Genomic DNA, 20,871 nt, shown 5'->3' with positions numbered 1-20,871 from the left:
CTAAACTTTCATCAGTGTTGATTGCAGTAAATTTACTCCCTTTGTCTCCCAGGCAGGGAGGGGGCTTGGGAAATAGTTGTTTGACTGCATGCACAAAAATTTGCCTTATTTATCTTGGAAATTTCTTCTCTCTCAGACCTCCTATCTGCAACTGGGAAGTGGTAGGCTGTTACCTCTCTTGAAAATAAGATCTTGGGTAGCTTCTTTTCCTTTACCTTCTTTTTGAACAGAAAATTTGCATTTTAACTCTGTTTAAGCTCAGTATGTCTGTGAGGCCCTGTTTCCTGTAAAAACGAAGATGAAAGATTTTCTTTCTTGTTGTCACGTCTGTTGTATCTTCTATATTTTGTCTGAATGCAGTAAGTTCTATCTACAACCATGAATTTATTGTCTAAATTTGGTGCAACTTCCTCGCACAGAGCTTTAAAGTACTCAGGAAAGCTATGGGAGAACTGCGAATTATGCCTTACCAGTGACTCTAAAAAAAATTATTCAAAAGAATAGCAAGAAAACAGAAATGAACAAAATGTCTAGCTGCTTGGGAGGGAGGTGATTTCAGTTTCATCATGCAGGCTATTTAAAATGACCTTCCCAAGGTCAGCTGAGACAGCTGCTTCATTTGTTGGGAATTAAAGGTAGAAGTAACTGTGACTTTGCTAGGAAGGTTGTCTATTAAAAAAAAAAAAAAAAAAAAAAAAGGAGCTCTTTGCTTCTTTACTTTAAATCTGTCATATCCTTACATGAAGCACAACAGGATGTTTCTTACCATTTAGGAAGTGGCAGCAGGTGGTCTCAAGTCTGAAGGTTTTGACAGCCTGTGTGCAACATAAGCACTGCAGTCAGGGTGAAGTTTGAGGCAGCCAAACCAATCTATATTTCACTAACAACAAGAAGCGTGGCTCTGCTCCTGTCACTTGCTTATCTTGCCCATTTTGCTACCTTTTGTCTGCTCTTGAGGGGTTTTTTTCACCCAGTAGAAAATGCTATGGTTACAGCAGCTGCTGATCCAGCTTCCCTCACTTCAGTGCCTGCCTCCCACTACATCTGCAGCACAGCAGCTCAGCTTCCCCATGCTCTGCCCTGCATTTGGCAAGGAGGGGGATCTAAAATGGGATCTAAGTGGGTCAGCACCATGCTGCAAGCCAGAGCATTGTGTCTACTGGGATTCTCTGCTCACAGGAGCCAGAAAACCTCCTCAGTTCACGACCCTACTGTGTGCAACACTTGTGACCCTAGTACAAGGGTTCTCTGCCTCTCCCACCCCAAAGCCTGATGTTTTAAGCTTCAGATACGGGGACATGCAAGAGAAGCTGGAACATCAGCCTGAGACAGCAGCTCAGTTTCTATTCTCATTTCTGGAGGTGGTGTGACACACTGCATTGCAAGCCATTATGATATACCTGTCTGTAAACACTGGGGGCAAATACACTTAAAAGAGCTAAGAATGTGAACTGAAATTGCATTAGTGAAAATGAGCTAAACCTTGTAAAGAAGGCCTCCCTCAGTCTATTTTTTCCTCCACAAACAAATTCTTTATTCTTCCCTTTATCTGCAAAACAGCACTTCAAGCTCGCAAAATTTATCATAGACATCTGATAAAACACGAAATATTGACAAATGAATCATATTTTTAACATGGTGATGTAGCATTTGAATTTTTTTTTCTGTTAGGCTATTTCACCTTATTATCCATGTCATTTTAAAGATGACATAGTACAATACTGGGCCAGCTTTCCTCTATAATAACAATTTTCTTGCAGGTTTGTTGCTAATGTGTATGCCCTCTCTCTCCTGAATTAGGACACATTTTCAAATCATCACATAATTTTTTTATGTCTTTTAGCATGTAATCTTTTCAGTTACCAAGGTCGTGGGGAAGTTTTAATGTATTTCAGTGCAGTTTTTCTTAAAGATGCATTTTAAGCATAATAAAAATTTGATAGATTGCAGCCTTGCCATTAAGCTTAATACCAACTTCTGGTACAGATGGTAGTCCATCAAGATAAAAATGCCACAGGAAAAAAATACATCCAGACAGTCAGTAGGTATACCTTCAGCCTCTCTTTCAGAGTGCTCAAAATCAGTGTTTCTGTAGCTCTATTTCATGTGCAGTTATAACCTCTGGCAAAGTTTTTTTCTGTTCTTGGTGGATTGTGTCTTGAAAACAATACAGCTCTGCTTAAAAATGTTCTTTTTTATTTTATTTTAAAATGAGTTTTATTGAAACTGTATGTGTGATGGCATTAGAATCTGGCATATGACAGTGTTAACATCCCTCATTAGTTCTGCCAGTGCATTGATCTGCAGTCTGATTGCTATTTTTATCCCTGCTGTTTCAAGTACAGTCAGTCATGACCACGTTTCCATTAAAGACCAGGCGCTGAACCATTTTAATCTGTGACTAATAAAAAATGGTAACATTTTCATTAAATCCCCACACAGTCTCTGCAGTACCATTGGTGCTGGCAGAACACTGATTTTATGTTTCTTACACAGCTGCCATTGTCAGTGATCCACGCTGATGAGGCAGCCAACTTTTCCCCTTCACTCCCAAGTAATATGTGCTGTGTTTTGGTGTCCCAGATATGTTGGATCTGTTTAAATCTGTCATTCAGCTGGCAAATGGAGAACACCACAATGAAATGGAAAGTCAGAAAAATGAAAAATGGGTGCAAGAAACATGAACTAGTAAATGTTTCACATAGGCAAGGTCTGAGGGAGAGACCTCCATTCTCTTACGTCGTGGGGCAGAGATCTGTACCATAGATACAAAAGTTGTAGCAATGCCATTTCCTTCACAGGGGGCAAAAAATGCTTATGTCTTTTGGAAACTGTGCCCACAGGCACAAATGTTAAAATAACATTGTCGTTCCTTTCTCTAACTCTACCAAAATGAAGATATGAAGATTATTTATACAGGTTTAATGCCTGCCTGCTGCGGGAATAAAAAATTTAATCACTGGTTTGCATATATATATATATATATATACTTATCATAGAATCATAGAATCATAGAATTAGCTGGGTTGGAAGGGACCTCAGAGATCATCAAGTCCAACCCTTGACCCACCGGTGCGGTTGCTAGACCATGGCACTGAGTGCCACATCCAGTCTCTTTTTAAATGTCTCTAGGGATGGAGAATCCACCACCTCACCGGGCAGACCATTCCATTGCCTGATCACCCTCTCCGTAAAAAAATTCTTTCTGATATCCAGCCTAAATCTCCCCTGGCACAACTTAAGACTGTGTCCTCTTGTCTTGTTGAAAGTCGTCTGGGAAAAGAGACCAACCCCCCCCTGGCTCCAACCTCCTTTCAGGGAGTTGTAGAGAGTGATGAGGTCTCCCCTGAGCCTCCTCTTCTCCAGGCTGAACAGCCCCAGCTCTCTCAGCCTCTCTTCATAGGGCCTGTGCTCGAGTCCCTTCACCAGCCTGGTTGCCCTCCTTTGGACCTGTTCCAGGACCTCAATCTCCTTCCTGAACTGAGGGGCCCAGAACTGGACACAGGACTCGAGGTGTGGCCTCACTAGGGCTGAGTACAGGGGCAGAATCACTTCCTTGGACCTGCTGGCCACGCTGTTCCTGATACAGGCCAGGATGCCATTGGCCTTCTTGGCTACCTGGGCACACTGCTGGCTCATGTTCAGCTTCCTGTCAATCCAGACTCTCAGGTCCCTTTCTGCCTGGCTGCTCTCAGCCACTCTGTGCCCAGCCTGTAGCTCCCCATGGGGTTGTTGTGGCCAAAGTGCAGGACCCGGCACTTGGCCTTGTTGAACCTCATCCCGTTGGAGTCAGCCCAACTCTCCAGTCTGTCCAGAACGAGTCTGTCTCGTTCTTTGGAGAAGGTGGGTGATACTCTTTAAGGAAATGGGGCTCACTGCTGAAGGAGGCTGCTGTCTGCAAGAGAAGCCCCTGCAGATCTATGCCAGGAAGGGATAAGATGGGCCATGACTGAGCTGGACCTTCAGCTGGTGGGGAAGGGACCTCACTGGAGATCTGAAGAGTGAGACTGCTTCTCAGTCACAAAGACAAATTTGAAGATACTTGTAATGCATTTTAACTCAGTGGTTACCTTCCTGTTGCTACTACTGACAGGCTGTTTTGGTGGGTCATTGGGGATAGGTTGAGAACAAAGCTGGACTCAATGATCTTGAAGGTCTTTTCCAGCCTGAGTAATTCTCTCTCTCTCTCTCTCTCTCTGCTATGCTGTCCCCGGTAAATGAGGTTATGGGAAAGGGTGAAAAAACATCCAGCATAAAATGATGACGAGTAAGAGGCAGTATTAAAATCGAGCAACAGATGGGAATAAGCTGGTGAGCAATCAGGTGGCTTTCAGCGTGGTCAGACAGCCCCAAGTCCTGAGCTGGCGGGGGTCTGGGCAGAGCAGGTCCGGCGTGTGCGGTGTGCCTGGGGGACACGGTAACGGGGCAAGGATTAGCACAGGAGAGGTAGGGAATGCCAGGCATGCGTTAGATGAGTAATCTTAATTTTGCTTTTGTGTACGCGTTTACGATAGCATTATGATCAAATACTGGTTTTTTCCCCACAGGGCCTGAGCTTTCCTCGGTGCGCAGGCAAGCAGCCATCCCACGCACTTAATGAGCTGCAATTAAGTGTTTATATTTTTTTCCTGTTGTTCCACGAACACCACCGCATCTGCTGCACCGCGTACTGAAGGAACACTCGTGGAGCTTTCATAATGCCACAGTTCTATAACAAATGCGAGAGCATGACTTTTTTATTTAATTTTTTTAATTTATTTTTTTATTTTATTTTTTATTTTAAACCGGGGCCTCTATCGCCGTTATCCCGATTGCTGACTTTGAGGCACCCGGAGCTCAGCGGCGGTGTGGAGGGCCCCGAGCAGGCCGCGGGGAGACACGGTCCCTGCTGGGGACGGGACACGGGGACGTCCCGGGGCTGCGGAAACACCTACGTGGCTGAATCACGGCAACGCCCGCCGGATGGCTGACAAACACCTTGCGGCGCCGCTTCTTAACGCCGGACCGATCCGAACCGGTACCGGGCGTGCGGGAAGCCCGCGGTAGCGTCCCGGGACACCGCCACCGCGCTCGCGCCGGCCGTTGCCATGGCAGCGCCAACGCCCGCCGGCGGGGCGGGGCGGGGGCAGCCGCACGTGCGCCCGGGCAAGGGCTTCGCGCCCGCCCGCCCCGCGCCCCCGACGTCACGGGGCGGGGCGGGAGGTGGTGTCGGTGAGCGAGCTCTGCCCCGCCCCGCCCCGCTTCGCCCCGGCCCGGCCCCCCCCGGTTCCAGGCTGAGCCCTGCCACGCCCCGCGCAGCGGGAGAGGAGGGTAAGGGGGCGGGACGCACCGGCGGCGCCGACTGCGGCTGCGCAGGGGCCGGTGCGGGGCCGTCCCCGCCGCCTGGCACCGCCCCCTTGTCCCGGGCTGAACCATGCCGCCGCGGCGATACCTGCGCGGCTCCACCTTGCCCTCCCGTGGCGTCATCGCCCCGCGCCGGCACGGGGGGGAGGGGCGGGGCCTGTTGCCGGGTTACGGCTGTCATCCGCGCGCGCCGCCGCCGTGCTCGCTCTCTCGCCCGCCCGCCCGCCCTCCCCGCCCCCTCCCTCCCGGCGCCGCAGGAAACGAGCGGATCCCGGGGCGCTGCTGCCCGCCGTCCCTCAGCGCCCGGTGTCCCCCCTCCCCGGCCCGGCCCTGCCCCGCCGCGCCGCCCAGCGCCCCGCGCCGCCGCTCCCACATGCCGAAGAGTGGAGCGGCCGCGGCGCCGAGCCTCGCCGCCCGGCTGCCCTGCGCTGCCCGGCTGGGGCCCTAGCGACCCCCCCCCGCCGCTGGAGCCGCGGCCCGGCGGCGCCCGCAGTGCATGAGAGGGAGAGCGGGGCGGGGGCCGCGGCCCGAGCCACTCGCCTCCCCGCCGGCGGCGGCGGCGCGGGGACCGGCCCGGGGGGGCAGCGAGGGGCGGCGAGGCGGCGGCTCCATGTGAGAGGAGGCGGCGGTGCACCTGAGCCGCCGGGACAGCCGCATCCGGGGGCCCGGCCCCGAGGACCACCTGCCCGCGACCCGCCCGGGGAGGGCTGGACCCGCCTGCCCCCTTGAAGCCGCCCGGCCCCCGGCGGCAGCCCCGGGGCAGCGGGTCCCCTCCCGCCGGGGGAGGAGGGCCCCGCCTCGCCGCCGGTATCGCCTCGCCGGCGAGAAGGCGTTCGGAGCGAAGGGAGAGCCCAGCGGAGCCCGTCCCGAAAAGTGAGTATGAGCGGGAGGAGCCGCCGGGGCAGGAGGGGGGGGCCGGGGGAACACGCGGGGGCCGGGCCAGGCGGGGGGCGCCGCGCCGCCACCGCCTCTTCCCATGCGGCTCACGTTGCCGGCGGCGCACGGTCTGGTGCCCCGCGGGCGGGCGGGCGGCCCCCGCCCCGCTCCCTCCCGCCGCAGCCTGAGGAGAGGAGGTGGGGAGGGGGCCGGAGGGGCTCGGCCGCCGCGGCCTTGGGGAAGGGCTGGGGTCTTCTCCGCAACTTCTGCCGCCCCCTTTTGTGCCGCCGCGGCGCGGGCCGCCAGCGCCGGCCCCTGCGAACAAAGGCGGCGGGCGGAGGGGCTCGGGACCCCCAGTCCGTCCCCGCCCGTGGGAGCCGGGCGGAACCGCCGGGGCGGAAAGTTGTGCAAGGCTGGGAGCGGGAGCGCACGGCGGCCGCGCTGTGAGGCGTGAGGTTTTCAAACACCCCCCTCCATCTCCCGTTTTTTGTGGTGTATTTTTTCTTTTTCCTCCCCCCTCTTCTTTAAGGGGTTGAGTGGCTCCTAATAAACCCTTGTGGCTGCCTCCTGCCTGCTCATTTACATAACACTTGGGTGGAAAATGCCGCTGTTATTGTCATGGGGAAACGTTATTGAGGAGTTGCTTTCTCACGTAAAGCGTTTTTAAAGCAGTTAAAAAGCCAGAAGTGGTGTTGGCTCTTCCTGTTTATCGGAGAAGTTGCATCTTCAGGAAGCACGAGCAAGTGCTCTTGCTCTCCCTCCAAACCTTGCTCTGAGGCTGGGAAACGAAGGGGTCTCCTTTGGGAATGGGGCTCTCTTTGCTTGAGGTTTGTTTTGTTTTGCTTTTTAGCAATTCTGCAGCGTGCAGAATTGGCCTCCGAGCAAAAACTGCAGCAAAACTTCACTTACTTTGATACAGTAGCCCAACTTGCTCCTGACTGAAGAAATCAACAGCACAATAGTTTGAGGAAGGGATATACATGCCTATCAGTGTTAAATTGTACTATTCAGGAGTTAAAATTTATGCAGCAGTTTGTTATGTATGAAGATGGCATACTAAAAAGTAATGAGTAAGTTGAATGTTTTAAGACAATGTTCAGACACAGATTCAGGAATCATAACTGTATGAAAACTCTGGTTAGCATTAGTCTAGCCTGAGTGCTGGTTCTTGTCCTTATCACCCTGGAAGGACACTTGAAAGACTTTGAAGGGAAAGGTTGTAGGAATTGTCTGGCTCTTGTTTAAAGGAAGAATATACAGCTTGTGAACATTCTGTGGGTCAGTTGCTAGGATCTTCCTCCCTGACATTTTCTATACTAGATTGAACTGAAAATAGAGAAAAATAAAATGCAGTAGGAATGTGTAGTTGCTGGAGGTCCAAAATACATGTGTGTGAAGAGAAGCCCATGCTTCAGTATTCCAGTCTGCTTTAGGTTGTTTGTACTGTGTGTTTGAGTGTACATACAGGCTGTTTCCCAACTGTGTACTTGTCTGTTCCACTGAGAAAGAGACAGCTTCTGAAAACTCAGGGGAAAACCTAAACATCAGGAGGAAGTTCAAAGGTAGACAGGCCACCTGATGCTTTGCAGCTTCTTTCTGAGACCAAATAGGCTGACAGGTAAGAAGACTGTTTTTTTTTGAGCAGAATATCTCTCTCTTAAGCTCCCTGTCATCATTGCTGTTTTAAAGAGGAAGGTAAAAGAAATTGAACTCTTCGTTCAGTTCACTCCTTGAATTTTTTGGTCCTGGAACTAGGAGGTAAGGAAAGGAAGGCACATGTTCTTCAGGCTGCAAGTGGTAAGGAGGTGGTTGATGCTATGCTGTATTTTATATCTACAGCAGCTAAAAGGCATTGTGTCCTTAGTGTCCAAGTGATTACACTTGCTTTTATGTCACTTACTGGTTCCAAATTTGAATCTTCTTTTCCCACTTGATCATCATCTGGTTGTTAATGGCAGCCTGGTTCTGTCTCTTGATGGCACTTGCACATTCTTTTTGGTGTTCCAGTTTCATAAATATCTCAAGGTGATGGGTCACTATGTTGTTAAAGTGGTTTTTGTGAAGATTTAAGTTTTTCCTCCTATTGCAGCTTAGATCTAATTGATGTTATTCCATTGTTCAAGCTGAATGTTGCAGCAGTGTCTGTAAACATAAATGCTTATCAGAAGGTGTGTGAATTTCATTTGCTTTAACTGCTGGAAAAGCTTTTATAAAAAGTACGTTTTTAGTTTAGGAAAATAGTTTTTATCTTGGGTGTCTTACACTGACAAATTAACTTCAGTTCTCCTCATTATCTATGCATGCAGTACTTAGCAAAAGTTTTGTTAATTACTTCAATAGGATTTGTTGTCTCTGAATCAGTAAAAGAAAAGAATGATCTGTGATCATTTAGGCCTGGCGATGTTATTAAACATAGAGGGAGGCTATTCTTCTGTCTCTTTAATGTAAACTAAGTTAAGCATCTTCTGGTCAGCTTGTTTTAAATGCAGGCTTTATTTAGCAAATATTTTTAGTCTTCTGGCTCTTTTTCTGAAGAATGCAAGGTTATTAACTGACTATATGTACACTACATTTCAAGTAAAACTAGCATGAGGACCCTGTTTATAGAGCTGCTTCAGCATTCTCTTACTTGGGCTGTATATATCAGGTAATTATTGAAACAGATTGAGGATTAGATGTAATCACTCTTGTAACTGCTCTTAAATGACAAAGTATTCTGATATGGTGAATTTGTGGAAATTGATGGATGGTTCTGTACTGAAATGTTCAAAGTATTCACAGTATAGACAATATCTGTTCACCAGCATCACTTCCATGGACTTAGTCTCTTGTGACAGCAAAGGCTACAAAGATATCAAGTATTTGTCTGATGAAGACCTACAACACATAAATTATTGTTTACAAACTACCTGATCTTGCTTTGTGGTGCTATGGCCACTGGTTGAACACAGGCTGTTCTGTCTTAAGTCAAAGGTTAATTGAGCCCTGTATCCTGTGTCTCTGAGTGGTCACCAGAGGATGTCTGTGAAAGACTAGCCAGCACTATATGCTTATAAGTCCCTGCCCCAGAACACCCTTCCTGTCACTGTTAGTGTGTGCTATAGAGCTGTGTTGTTTCTGTGCATTTGGCAACGCTTAGTGGCTTCCTCTTGGATGAATGTGTGTGGTGGCTTTGAGTGAAGGAGCAGGCAGTGCTCTACTGGTGACATGTTTTGGATGTGTGAGTTGTCAGTTGTGTTGCATACCATCTAATTTCTGTGTGAGAAGAGAGGAAGAATGATTGATATGTCCACACCTCACTTTTTACAGTTTTTTTTCTTCGACAGAGAATGAAAAATGGTTCTCCAGTTTTCACTTCAGACAGATTATTGGTGAAATAATAAACTAATCATTATTTAGTTTCATTCTCTGATCAGCCAGAATCAATAAATAATTATAACTGATTAGGTGCTTACTTAAATATTAGAATACACATTTTATCTTCTCTTTTGAGAACTTTGCATATGTAAGACTTTTTTGGCTGCACTGAGTACAAGAGGCATTGCAGCTCACTTGTGAGAGACTATTTATTGAGCAGGGAGAGGGAATGGGGGGCAATTACTCTGTTGCAATGTTGTGAATACTGCCTGGTTCTTTCTGTGGTTCTGATCAGCAACTCCAGTGACCATCTGATAACAACCCATCCATTGCAGTTAAGTATTTTCTGATAGATCTTTGCTGGTTTTTTTTTTTTCAGTAATGCAGATATGATTTATGCCTGTAAGCCTTTCCACTCGCAGCCCATATTCATGAAGATTATGCTTTAAAAAAAGTCTAGTAACTATGTGTGTGGGGGGTTGTTTTGTTTCAGTTTCACCCCCTATATTTACCTTGAAGCAGCAGATTTCTTTTTGGAGCTTGATCAAAATAAATTTAGAAATATAACACTTGTATATTATAGTTCAGTTTGTAAGCCCAAGTACCTCAAAACTAAGGAATGTTGGAATAAAAAGAAACTACTTCAAAATGTTCATGCTCACTGTGACAAAAGGTACTCTTAAAGAGGTCTCATCTTTGCTGACTGCATAGAACTTTATTATTCAGCAGCTCTTCAATAGTTTGTTTCCTCAGTGTTTGCTGAAACAATTGCTGTTATTTTTTTCAAGAGCAAAAAAGTATTTTTCCCATAATGTCATGCCTCAACTTACCATCAGACATCTCCCATTTACTGAGGCAACTGAAGATGTTATCATTGGCTGGTAAGAAGAGGTGTGTGAAATGGTGCAAAACTAGCTTGCTTAGCTCAGATGAGCTTTGCCTGCATCTTGAGCTGAGATGGTTGGTTTTGCACTGGAGGACAAGGAGTTTTACTTTGTTTTGCAGGTACAATTCTGATGTGAAGGTTTCAGTGGGTGCATGTTCAAGAGTAGCTACAAGAGCAAGATACGCTCTCAAACATCTCCTTTTTCACCTGAATCTCTCCAACATGATCAGTGGTGCCCATTGCACTATGAACTAGTAACATTTATATAGTTTTTTGACCAACCACAAATCAGGCCCTAAAATGAGAAGCATGAGATGTTTTAATTACAAGTTTTCGTTTCAGTTTTGGCTGGAATTTAGAGTTGTACCAGCATGATGCATTTTGCAATGTTATTTATCTGAGATCGTATTAAAGCAATTTCCCTTTAACATTCTCAGGACAGGCTAAGAGTGCTGTTCTGATTTTGTAACCATACTACATTGTTATGATCCAGAATAACATTTTCATGTGCCCTGGGTGTTATGCGGGCATGGGGGTCATTGGGGTGTTGTGGGTGCTGTGGTGAGACCTGGCCTCATGGAGCTATGGGGAAGGGGATATTAAGAGAGGATGAGTTGCAGTAGTTTCCTCTAAACTCTTCACAAACCTTGATCAGTGGGTCATGCAGTATCCCACGTTGCTGTCACGGATTCATTCTTTCCCTGCCCTGGTCCCCTTCTTTGTGCATGCCTTTCCTTGAAAATTAGGAATCTGAACTGATTCTAGGATAATTGCTATGCTTGTTCCTGTGTTCCCTTCTCAAGTTCCTCAACCTTTTAGTCCAATGTCAAAGCTTGTTTCTCTCCTTCTTCAGTACTTCTTCCTTTAGAAATGTCTCTGGGTGGCTAGGAAGGTGGGAGGAGACCTTAACACAATGAAGGTTACCTGAGACTTTCCATCAGTGTTCTCTTGCTTGGGGTTATCAAAGACTCTTAAGGGTGGTTGTGGAGAGCTGACTGCACGCTGAGTATTGGAGGGTCTTTGATGGATTGAAGTACTCCTGAACTTGGTCATGCAGAGTCAGAGTTACTCAGCTGTGGCTTGGTATTGTTCTAGTGTGGCAACTGCTTTGAATTTCTGAAGGACAGGAACTGCAAACCCAGGGTGTGTGGTGTTTACAGTATCTGCTTAACTCTGCCCTTTTTGACCCGCATAATGTCCTTACTGCTCTCATTGGCTCTGTTTTAACACAGATGCTGGTGAATACTTTTGGAGTGCACGTATTTCAGGATAAAATCTAAATGCTTTCTTTAAGGTGAAACTTTAAAGGTAAAACTTGTGTTTAGATCTGCTGTAGCATGCAAGATCTGTTCATGGTCACAGGGAGTTTGTCATATTACAGACTGCACAAGAGAGGATGTTCTTTTTATGTAAAATCTGTGATGTGCTTTGTAGGATAGAATGTGTGTCCTTCTGTATCTGCAGGCATGAAAACAGTCACAATGTATTCAGAAGTGACCAGGTTACTTCAGGACAAGCTACTTGTCTTACTAAATGACTGACAAGCCCCAAAACACAAGTCAAAGCCAGCGGGGAAGAAAAGGTTTCAAGCTTTTTCCCAACTTCCCTTTTTAGGAGGGTGAGCTGCTCAGTGTGCTCACTGGCAAGTGCCAGTGCATTCAGCATTGGAGCATAGTTCATGCTTGACAAGTTGCTCACTGGCTATTGCAGTAGCTGCAAAATCCAGTGTTTCTTTGCTAGGCCTGATGATAATGGGGACATGCTTTTGTTGACTTCTCCATTGCCTAATAAGGCTGTTTCTTAAAAGAATATTTTCTTCAGTGTTGAAGGCAATAAGTACTCTATGACGATAACCAAAAGTGCAACTATGGATTCAAGCCTTTCGGAAGAAATGTTACTCATCTTTTGTGGCAAGTGTGGTCCCATGTAGCTTGACATGGTTTTGAGTCTCTTGAAGGCAAGGTGCCTACACTATTTTGCTTTACCAAATGCTGTCTTTATGAAGCAGTGTTACTTGTGGCCCTGAATTGGGTCAGGGTGGTCAGGAAACCTGCAGTTTGCCAGGAGTGCCTGCTTCTGTTGCTGTTTGTATCTGGTCATTTTTTTTTTAAAATTCATGAAACAATGCTCAAAGCAAGAGATCTTGCACAATAGAAAAGGACCCTGAAGCTGCGGCCCTGGAGATATCCTGGTCTGTTATTTGTAACGTTTGTTTCGGAGTTCTGCTCTGGCAGTTTCATCTGGTGTTGCTAGAGCTGATGAATATGTCTTCAGATCTGTGGCATTTCTGTGAGTGGGTGGATCACTGCAGTGACAGGTAATGTTTTTTCTTTTCTGCAAAGTACAATAGCAGCAATTTTTATGGATCTGGAGGGCATCTTAAATCATGCTAAGGTTGCTCTTTTATTTCTTATTTCTTATTTCTTATTTCTTATTTCTTATTTCTTATTTCTTATTTCTTATTTCTTATTTCTTATTTCTTATTTCTTATTTCTTATTTCTTATTTCTTATTTCTTATTTCTTATTTCTTATTTCTTATTTCTTATTTCTTATTTCTTATTTCTTATTTCTTATTTCTTATTTCTTATTTCTTATTTCTTATTTCTTATTTCTTTCATTTCTTTCTTTCTTCCTTATTTTTCCTAGGAAATTTGTGACTCCGGTTCTTTCTCCAGGTACCTAGAGAACAGGCCCTATTTCAGCAAATGGAATTTGAAATAATCACTTGGGGCAATCTATTTAGGAATTGATTTTCTTCTAACTTGATACTTGTTGCAAGAGTCCTGCCAGGAGAGAGACGGTGATTCAATCCGAGTCTCCCACCACAGACTGTTTTTGTGTGTTGACCCTGTCTAGAGGCCAGGTGCCCACCAAAACCACTCTATCACTCCTTTCCTCAGCTGGACAGGAGAGAGAAAATATAATGAAAGGCTCATGGTGGGGAGAGATTGCTTGCCATTTACTATCATGGGCAAAACAGGCTTGACTTGGGAAAATTATTTTTAGTCTATTACCAATCAAATCACAGTAGGGAAATGTGAAATAGAATCAAATCTTAAAAGACCTTCTCTCCCCTTTCCCTGCCCCACCATCCTTCTTACTGATCTTCATTCCCTGTTTCTCTGCCTCCTCCTCCCAGTGGCACAGGGGGATGGGGAGTGGGGGTTGTGGTCAGTTCATCACATGTTGTCTCTGCTGCTCCTTCCTCCTCAGGGGAAGGCTTCCTCATACTCTTTGCCTACTCCAGCACAGGGTCCCTCCCATGGGCAACAGTTCTCCATGAACTTGTCCATGGGCTTCCCAAGGGCTGTGCTTCTTCACAAACTTCTCCAGCATGGGTCCCTTCCACAGGGTGCAGCCCTTCATGAAGAGGCTTCTCCGATGTGGATTCCCCACAGGGAACAAGTCCTGCAAGCAAACCTTGCTCCAGAGTGGGTTCCTCTCTGCAGAGGTCCTGCCAGGAGCCTTCTCCAGCTTGGGCTGCCCAAGGGGTCACAGCCTCCTTTGGGCATCCACCTGCTGTGGCGTGGGCTCCTCCATGGCCTGCAGGTGGATGTCTGCTCCACTGTGGGCCTCCATGTGTTGCAGGGGCACATCCTGCCTTACCGTGCTCTTCCTCATGGGCTGCAGGGGAATCTGTGCTCTGGTGCCTGGAGCACCTCCTGCCCCTCCTCATTCCCTCACCTGGGTGTCTGCAGGGTTTTTCACCTCACATATTCTCACTTCTCTCTCTGGCTGCATTGGCACAGTTTTATTTTTTTTCCCTTTCTTAACCATGTTATCCCAGAGTTGTCATTGCTGTCACGGTGGGCTCAGCCTTCCCTAGCAGTGGGACATGGGGGGGAAGCTTCTAGCAGCTTCTCACAGAAGCCACCCCTGTAGCCCCTCAGCTACCAAAACCCTGTCACACAACCCCAGTACAACTGCCCGTGTGTGTTTAAACTTCTCTGTGTTGCCAGGAGGGGAGCAGGTGCTTACTCTTGTGTTAAGCCTCTGATAGAAATGAGCTGTTGGAGCCCTCTGCTTTGATGATGAGTTGGTTGCTGTATCTGTGGTAAGAGGTGCGTTCTGTCTTTGCTGTCTCCTGTCTGCTTGCGAGCGCTTATTCACTCCTTGACTCCCAGCTTGCTGGACTTTGTCGTGCTCTGGACTTGCTCTGTACTACCTGGTGTGTAGCATGTGTTCATGTGAAACATGGCAAGAGCAGCATGCAGGCTTTGGCAGCCCCTTATTAACACAGTAGTAATTCTAATTACATCTTGACATTTTGTCTTCAGGGAAGTGGTAATATGTGTGAAATAAGTCTTACTAAGAATATTATATGTGGGCTCCAACCTTAGGTAGGCTCTCATAGACAAGTGCCTGAATTTTCAGTTTTTCAAACATGTAGTAGACGAGTGTGTTTGTGTCAACGACTGATTAACTCTGTAGTGGCAGTTTATTAGCTTGTCTAGATGCTTAATTTTGAAAATTTTACATACCTAGTACACTAAAACTGGGGTGGATCTTCGACATGGTTTCCCTGTAGTAAACCAGCTTTGACTTAATGGTTATATTTAATTTTTTCCCAGGACATACTGTTTCTTCTTTTCATGTTTTGTGTTGTATTCCCTGCTTTATAGCTTAGTGTCATGGTAAAACTTGCAAATTGTTGTATTTGTCCTTTGAATGCTGTTATGCTTGACTATATTGAAACCAAGCAATTCCTGATATGCAACAGAGAAGAAGTGAGCTGGTGCTGAAGAAACTGAGGGTCAAACTTCAGCTAAACCATTACTGATGTTTAGCTGTGCCTAGGAGGAACACCAGAGAACACTCAGCATGACTCAGGAGCACAGGCAGGAACTTTTGTTCGAAGGGTCGGAGTGGGTGGTGTCCTATGTCATTGGGTGGCTGTGTGGTTGTCTAGGTAGGGGAGCTGCATGGGGTTGCTGGCTGCCTGTGTAGGAGGTACATACAGTCATCACACTCAGCTTGGGTGTTGTTTACACGGGCTGTGGGAACCTTCGGAAAGGGTGCTGGGAATGACTGGAAAAACAAAAGCTTGTTTGGTGGCACAAAAGAAATGTTAATGTTTTGGTCCTTCTCATTCCTGTTGTTTGTTTACACTGCAGTGTGGTGGGAACAAAATTGATTGTGTAGTTTAGGCACGACCTAGCAAAGATTGAGAGAGAAACTTAAAATCTGTGTGGTTTATCCTTCCTTCATAAAATCTTTTCAAATTTTGTAAAGGTTGAGGGCTCCTGAGATGATGTGTTAACTTGTCCTTAACAGGGTTGTCATTTCACATTGCATTTTACCTGCTTAGTTGCTGTTGAAATGAATGGTTCCAAATAGCTTCTCCCACCCCCAGCCTCTTCTAGTGCTAGCTATTGGTTTAATCTGACTTTCTGGTAATTAATTTTGAGCTGTTGGTTTTCTGTAAGTTTAGTCCTCTGAATTTAAGTGAGAAGGTAACTAAAAATCAACTTGAATTGGCTCAGTGGGACACAGGATGTGTTAGAGCTGGCACAGGGGATGCGCAGCTGGTAGCGAGCCCTTTGGGCACTGTCTGGCCATTAGATCAGCTTAACTATCCCCTGAAGCCTCACAGTTGTGGTTTGGAGCTAGTGTGGAGTACATACTGTGACCAAAAAGGCTGATCTTACTCTCCTTTACCCCATTTTGCTTTTTGTGGTTGTTCTTTCCACTTCTCAAATACAGCTGATCTCAAATCCAACGTGAGTGCTAACTCACTGGCTAACTGGCCTAACTTCTTAGCCTGTTGGGTAAGGGGAGGGTGAGATTGCCCCTTGAAGAACAAGTCAAATTTAAGTAATCTAAAAATGCTTATAATGCATATTCTAAATGGCAAAAGTATTGTGTGTATCATACCGTGAACTATACAAATAGCAAAAAATACCTTCATCTGTGACTGTCAATTGAACCTACAAAATTGAGCATGCACTTGATCTTCAAAGGTTTTTTCCCGTAGTTCTCTTTGTATCACAGTCATAGCTACACCAAATCTGGAGAAATGAATCCTTTTATTCAGTAGAGTTACATTTAACACAATGATCAAAGCTACAGTGAGCTGAAATATTAGTATTCAAATCTGTAAGACACAAGGGAAACAAACTGCTTGAAGAGCAACAGAGCTAGCAAAACCTCATTTCCTGTGGATTTGTATCCTCTCTCTGCCGCTGTGTCCCACCACTGAAGTAAGAGAGTCCTCATTATTACCCTGTTATCTTCTGTGACCTCCCTTGTCACAGGATGTTCAGATCCTGCAGCCTGACTACTTGCTACTCCCCATATAACCTACCAAGCCTTTTGTAGCTTGTTAGCAGGACTAAAGGCAGCGTGTGCTGTGGCTGGCTCTGTTCTTGCTGGCTGCTGTCAAAGGGGAAAAAAACCCTAAACTGAATTTGAGAATTCTGATCATAAAGATGAGAGTTGAACTTCTATGCTCTTCTCTCTGCCATCTCTAGAAAAGAATTAGGATTTCATTATAGGACACGTGTATCTTGCTGTCTTTTCTTTCAGGATCACTTTTTAGAATTGTGTTTAGTGCTACTGAAAAGTTTGCTATAGTAGTTTAACTATTCTTATATATAGTAGTTCACTATACTTCAAGATGGGTCTTAATTGTTACAACTTTTTATGCTGTTTACAAAACATATAATCTGTTTTAAAAACACATTATGTTGGTAGTTTAAGTGATTATAATTTTTTAATTAAAAAAAATGTTTAGAGATCTGAGCAATTATAGTATGCAAATGTGATCCCATTAATAATAGTGATTTCTTACTATTCTTCTTATATTCTTCTTATATTCTTACTATTCTTCTATAATTCTTCTTTCTTATTTGTGATGTTTCAGTCCCATAGTTTAGTTGAATATATTCTTGTCGTTATAAAACTCCAGTTGAATACAACTTTGGGGTTTTTTTAACCTTTTCCTGTGTATTACATTTAACATACATGATCTTATGCATTTTTGATCCTTTCAAACTTTGTAACTTTCACCCTTTTTGAAACTCTTCTGATTTCCTTAATATTTAAAACATTTTTTTTACATAGCGGAGTGCTGTATGCAGTTTGTAATGTAGGGACTGTAATATTCTCCAAAATGTATACATTGTACCTTTTTTCTTTTATCTAAATATTATTCTTCAGTGGACTTTCTGGAGTGAGCATCTCTCTCAATTTGTTGTTAAAATCTGAAAGGTTGGTGAGTGGATTTAACTTGGAATAGCTTGGCTTGATTTTTTTTTTTTTTTTTCCTGTCATGCGCTTCCCTTTTTATATGGCTTGGTTAGACTATCTGAAGTTCTTACAGTTCCTTCTCTTGTCTTAAGCTTCAAAATTTTCATCCCAAAATTTTCTTCCTGGACCATTAGGGCATATGTGAAGCAGTTCCTCCTATTAGGACCGTGGCTGGTAACCATTTTCTGAAAGTTAATAGACTATTTGTTGCTTTTTCATTTGATGCTTTGTTGCTGGCATCTAAAAGCAAATGCTTTTCCCCCAGCACCAAGATTAATTTTACTTAATGGCCTCTTGAGACTTTGGGGGAGGCTTTTTGAGAGTTGGCTTTTCAGCAATTTCTCCTTTGTTCACTGTTGTTAAAAAACTGTAGCCTAAAAAAAGTGTAGTTTCCTTTCCAGAAACCAGCCTGTGTATATTCTCTGATATCAACCTGCACTTATTTTACAATAATATTCCCTATATTATTGTTTGAACACGCTTGCTGGTACATCAAAGTCCTGTTTATTTGTAACACTCTAAATCATATTTACTGGCTCTTTTGAATGTAGGTAAGTGCTGTGTTTCTCACATTGTGATATCAGAGATATTTAGTTGGAGGTTAATGTAATTATTTATTTACAAATCAGTTTTTTTCCTCTCGCTCCTCTGACATAACTCAGTTCTGATTCCTGCTAATAAAATCGGAGAGTGCAAAATTTTCTCCAAAGGAGGTGTTAATGATTTAGAATGAGTCATTTAGCTTTTCTGAGGAGAAAAAACCATCAGGCAGGACTGTTTGGTAGTAGACTGTTCTGCTGCCCGCCAAGAGCTTGCGCAGACCCAGCGTGTAGGCGGCTGAGCTACAAAGCTGCTGTGGATGTTTGCATGAAGAATTCAGCAGTGTTATTCTAGTAGAGGTGTAAAAGCTTTTAAATTAATATTTTGAATGAAAGGTCAAACCCATTAAGACATTCAAATTTAATGTATTTTATCAAGCTGGCAGCTTGAGGAGGGAGATCTAAACCTTAAAATACTTCTGTGTTTTAAGTGGAATGTTCACTTTTAGAATGTGTTTATTAAATAATATTCAAAAAGAAGAATTGCCACACTGGGTAACACTGTTCTTTCTAGCCTAATATCCTCTGTCTGATACCAGCCATAAAAGCCCATGTTATGTACAGGAACCCAGAAGTTCCCTAATTCTTCACATGACTCATCTCAAAAACATCTGTAAGTGGATGCATGAGGAACATTGAGTATAAGATAAGTGTTAGATTCTTTTCTTTTTGTGCTTGCTCTCCAGCTACTTTCAGCTCACAGAATCTGAGCTACAGATTGTTTCTGTTTATTCAGAAACTAATTAATCTTCTATGAACTTGTCCAGCTTTTCCTTGAACTCTTGTAAATTCTTCATCTCCATTTCATCCTTTTGCAACAAATTCCACAGGTTTAGCTGTTGCCTGGGAAGTCTCTAGTGTTTGGAAGGTGGTTCCTACTAGATTCTTTAGCTGCTGTCTGTTCTTCATGTTGGAAGGTGCAGTGATCAGTGAGTTCCTAGTCAGTCACCTCTGGCATTGTCCCTTGGGCTCTTTGCTCTGAAAGAGACTGCTTTTCAAGTGCCAGTTTTCATGTATGTATGTAATTTTTGCTGTGCACATCTGTAAGAAGACAAGCATTTCTTTACTAACTCCTTGAAATTTTATTTTATTTTTTTTAATTACTGGAGACTTGCTATTTCGGTACTACTGCTGTCTGCTGCTTACAGATTGAAGTCAGCCTTAGGAAAAGCACTTGCAATTGAAATTTAGGATATGGGGAGGACTGTTTACTGAAGAAATTGCTTGACCCTTTGTAAACAACAGGTATTAAAGTAGGGATGAGGATTTTTCATCTCTATCTCCAGGAAATGGCAACTCCTGTGTCTTGATTTAATTAAAAAAAAAATAGTACAGAAAAACTAGGCTATTTCTGAAATTATAAATAGCAAAATTCTACTTTTGGCAAGTACTACAACTATTGCAACCAGGCAAGGCAAATTAAAAATCAGCTCTTGTAACTGAAGTTGTCTTCTGGTCAGCTGTGTCGCATAGGACGCTGTTGACTTCCATTTTTTAATTGTCATGTATATATGAGTACTTCTGTGAAGAAAAGTAAACAGTACTTATGGGTGTTCTGTAAATCTCTAAAGCCTTTATTTAACTGGGTAGTTTTTTTATTTTTTATTTTTTTTTTTTTTTGCTAGGGTTGGAAGGGACCTTAAAGATCATCTAGTTCCACCCCCCCTGCTTGGGCAGGGACACCTCCCACTGGATCAGGTTGCTCAAGGCCCTATCCAACCTGACCTTGAACACTTCCAGGGAGGGGGCAGCAGCATCTTCTTTGGGCAACCTTTTCCCGGGTCTCACCATCCTCACAGGAAAGAGTTTCTTCCTACTGTCTAACCTAAATCACCCCTAAACCATTTCCCCTTGTCCTCTTGCTAAAAACCCATGTAAAAAGCCCTACCCCAGCTTTCTTGTAGGGCCCCTTTAGGTATTGGAAGGTTGCTATAAGGTCATCTTGGAGCCTTCATTTCTCTAGGCTGAACAACCCAAACTCCTTCATTCTGTCTTCATAGGGGAGATGCTGCAGCCCTCTGATCATTTTAATGGCTCTCTTCTGGACACGTTCCAGGACCTTAAGATGATGTATAAAAATGGATTCTGTAAGCTGCATCTTGAAGTCTTACTAAGATGCTGACTAATGACTTAAAGTTTTTCTTTAAAAGTTGATTTGAAATCATAATTATGGATTTTTTTATTTTTTGTCAAGTTGCTCAGTCACAAAGACAAATCTGAAGATACTTGTAATGTATTTTAACTCAATGGTTAATTTGCTGTTGCTACTACTGACAGGCTGTTTTGGTGGGTCATTGGGAATAGGGTTAGGACAAGGCTGGACTCAAGATCTTGAAGGTCTTTTCCAGCCTGAGCAATTTGCTGATTCTATGATCAGTTCTTGTGAAGTACGGGCAGAGACAGAACAAATTCAGATCTGATCTTGGAGTCATTGGAGCATACACTTCTAAATTTTATTGTAACACTGTGGAAGGTGTCTGCATAAATGGTTGCTGCATCAGAAAAGACCTGATTGTCAGTTTTCAGCTGATACCAAAATCTAAAGAGTACTGAGAACTTTT

At 44.4% G+C, this 20,871-nt stretch overlaps 1 protein-coding gene across 3 annotated transcripts in view; it reads left to right on the top strand.

Annotated features, from left to right (window-relative positions):
• The first annotated feature begins 5,502 nt into the window (after positions 1–5,502).
• The window catches only part of FBXW7 (F-box and WD repeat domain containing 7), a 183,315-nt gene continuing 167,946 nt past the window's right edge, over positions 5,503–20,871 (top strand). For 2 of the 3 annotated variants that reach the window (XM_071742934.1, XM_071742933.1), the window contains exon 1: positions 5,503–6,216. The gene's annotated coding sequence lies outside the window, so the exon portion shown is untranslated. The remainder of the gene's footprint in view (positions 6,217–20,871) is intronic. The other variant, XM_071742929.1, reaches the window with a different exon arrangement.

The sequence above is a fragment of the Heliangelus exortis genome, chromosome 4 (assembly GCF_036169615.1).
Source record: "Heliangelus exortis chromosome 4, bHelExo1.hap1, whole genome shotgun sequence".
Classification (NCBI taxonomy): Eukaryota; Metazoa; Chordata; class Aves; order Apodiformes; family Trochilidae; genus Heliangelus; species Heliangelus exortis.
The sequence above is the reverse complement of the archived record's forward strand: the minus strand, read 5'-3'. Positions and strand labels throughout refer to the sequence as shown.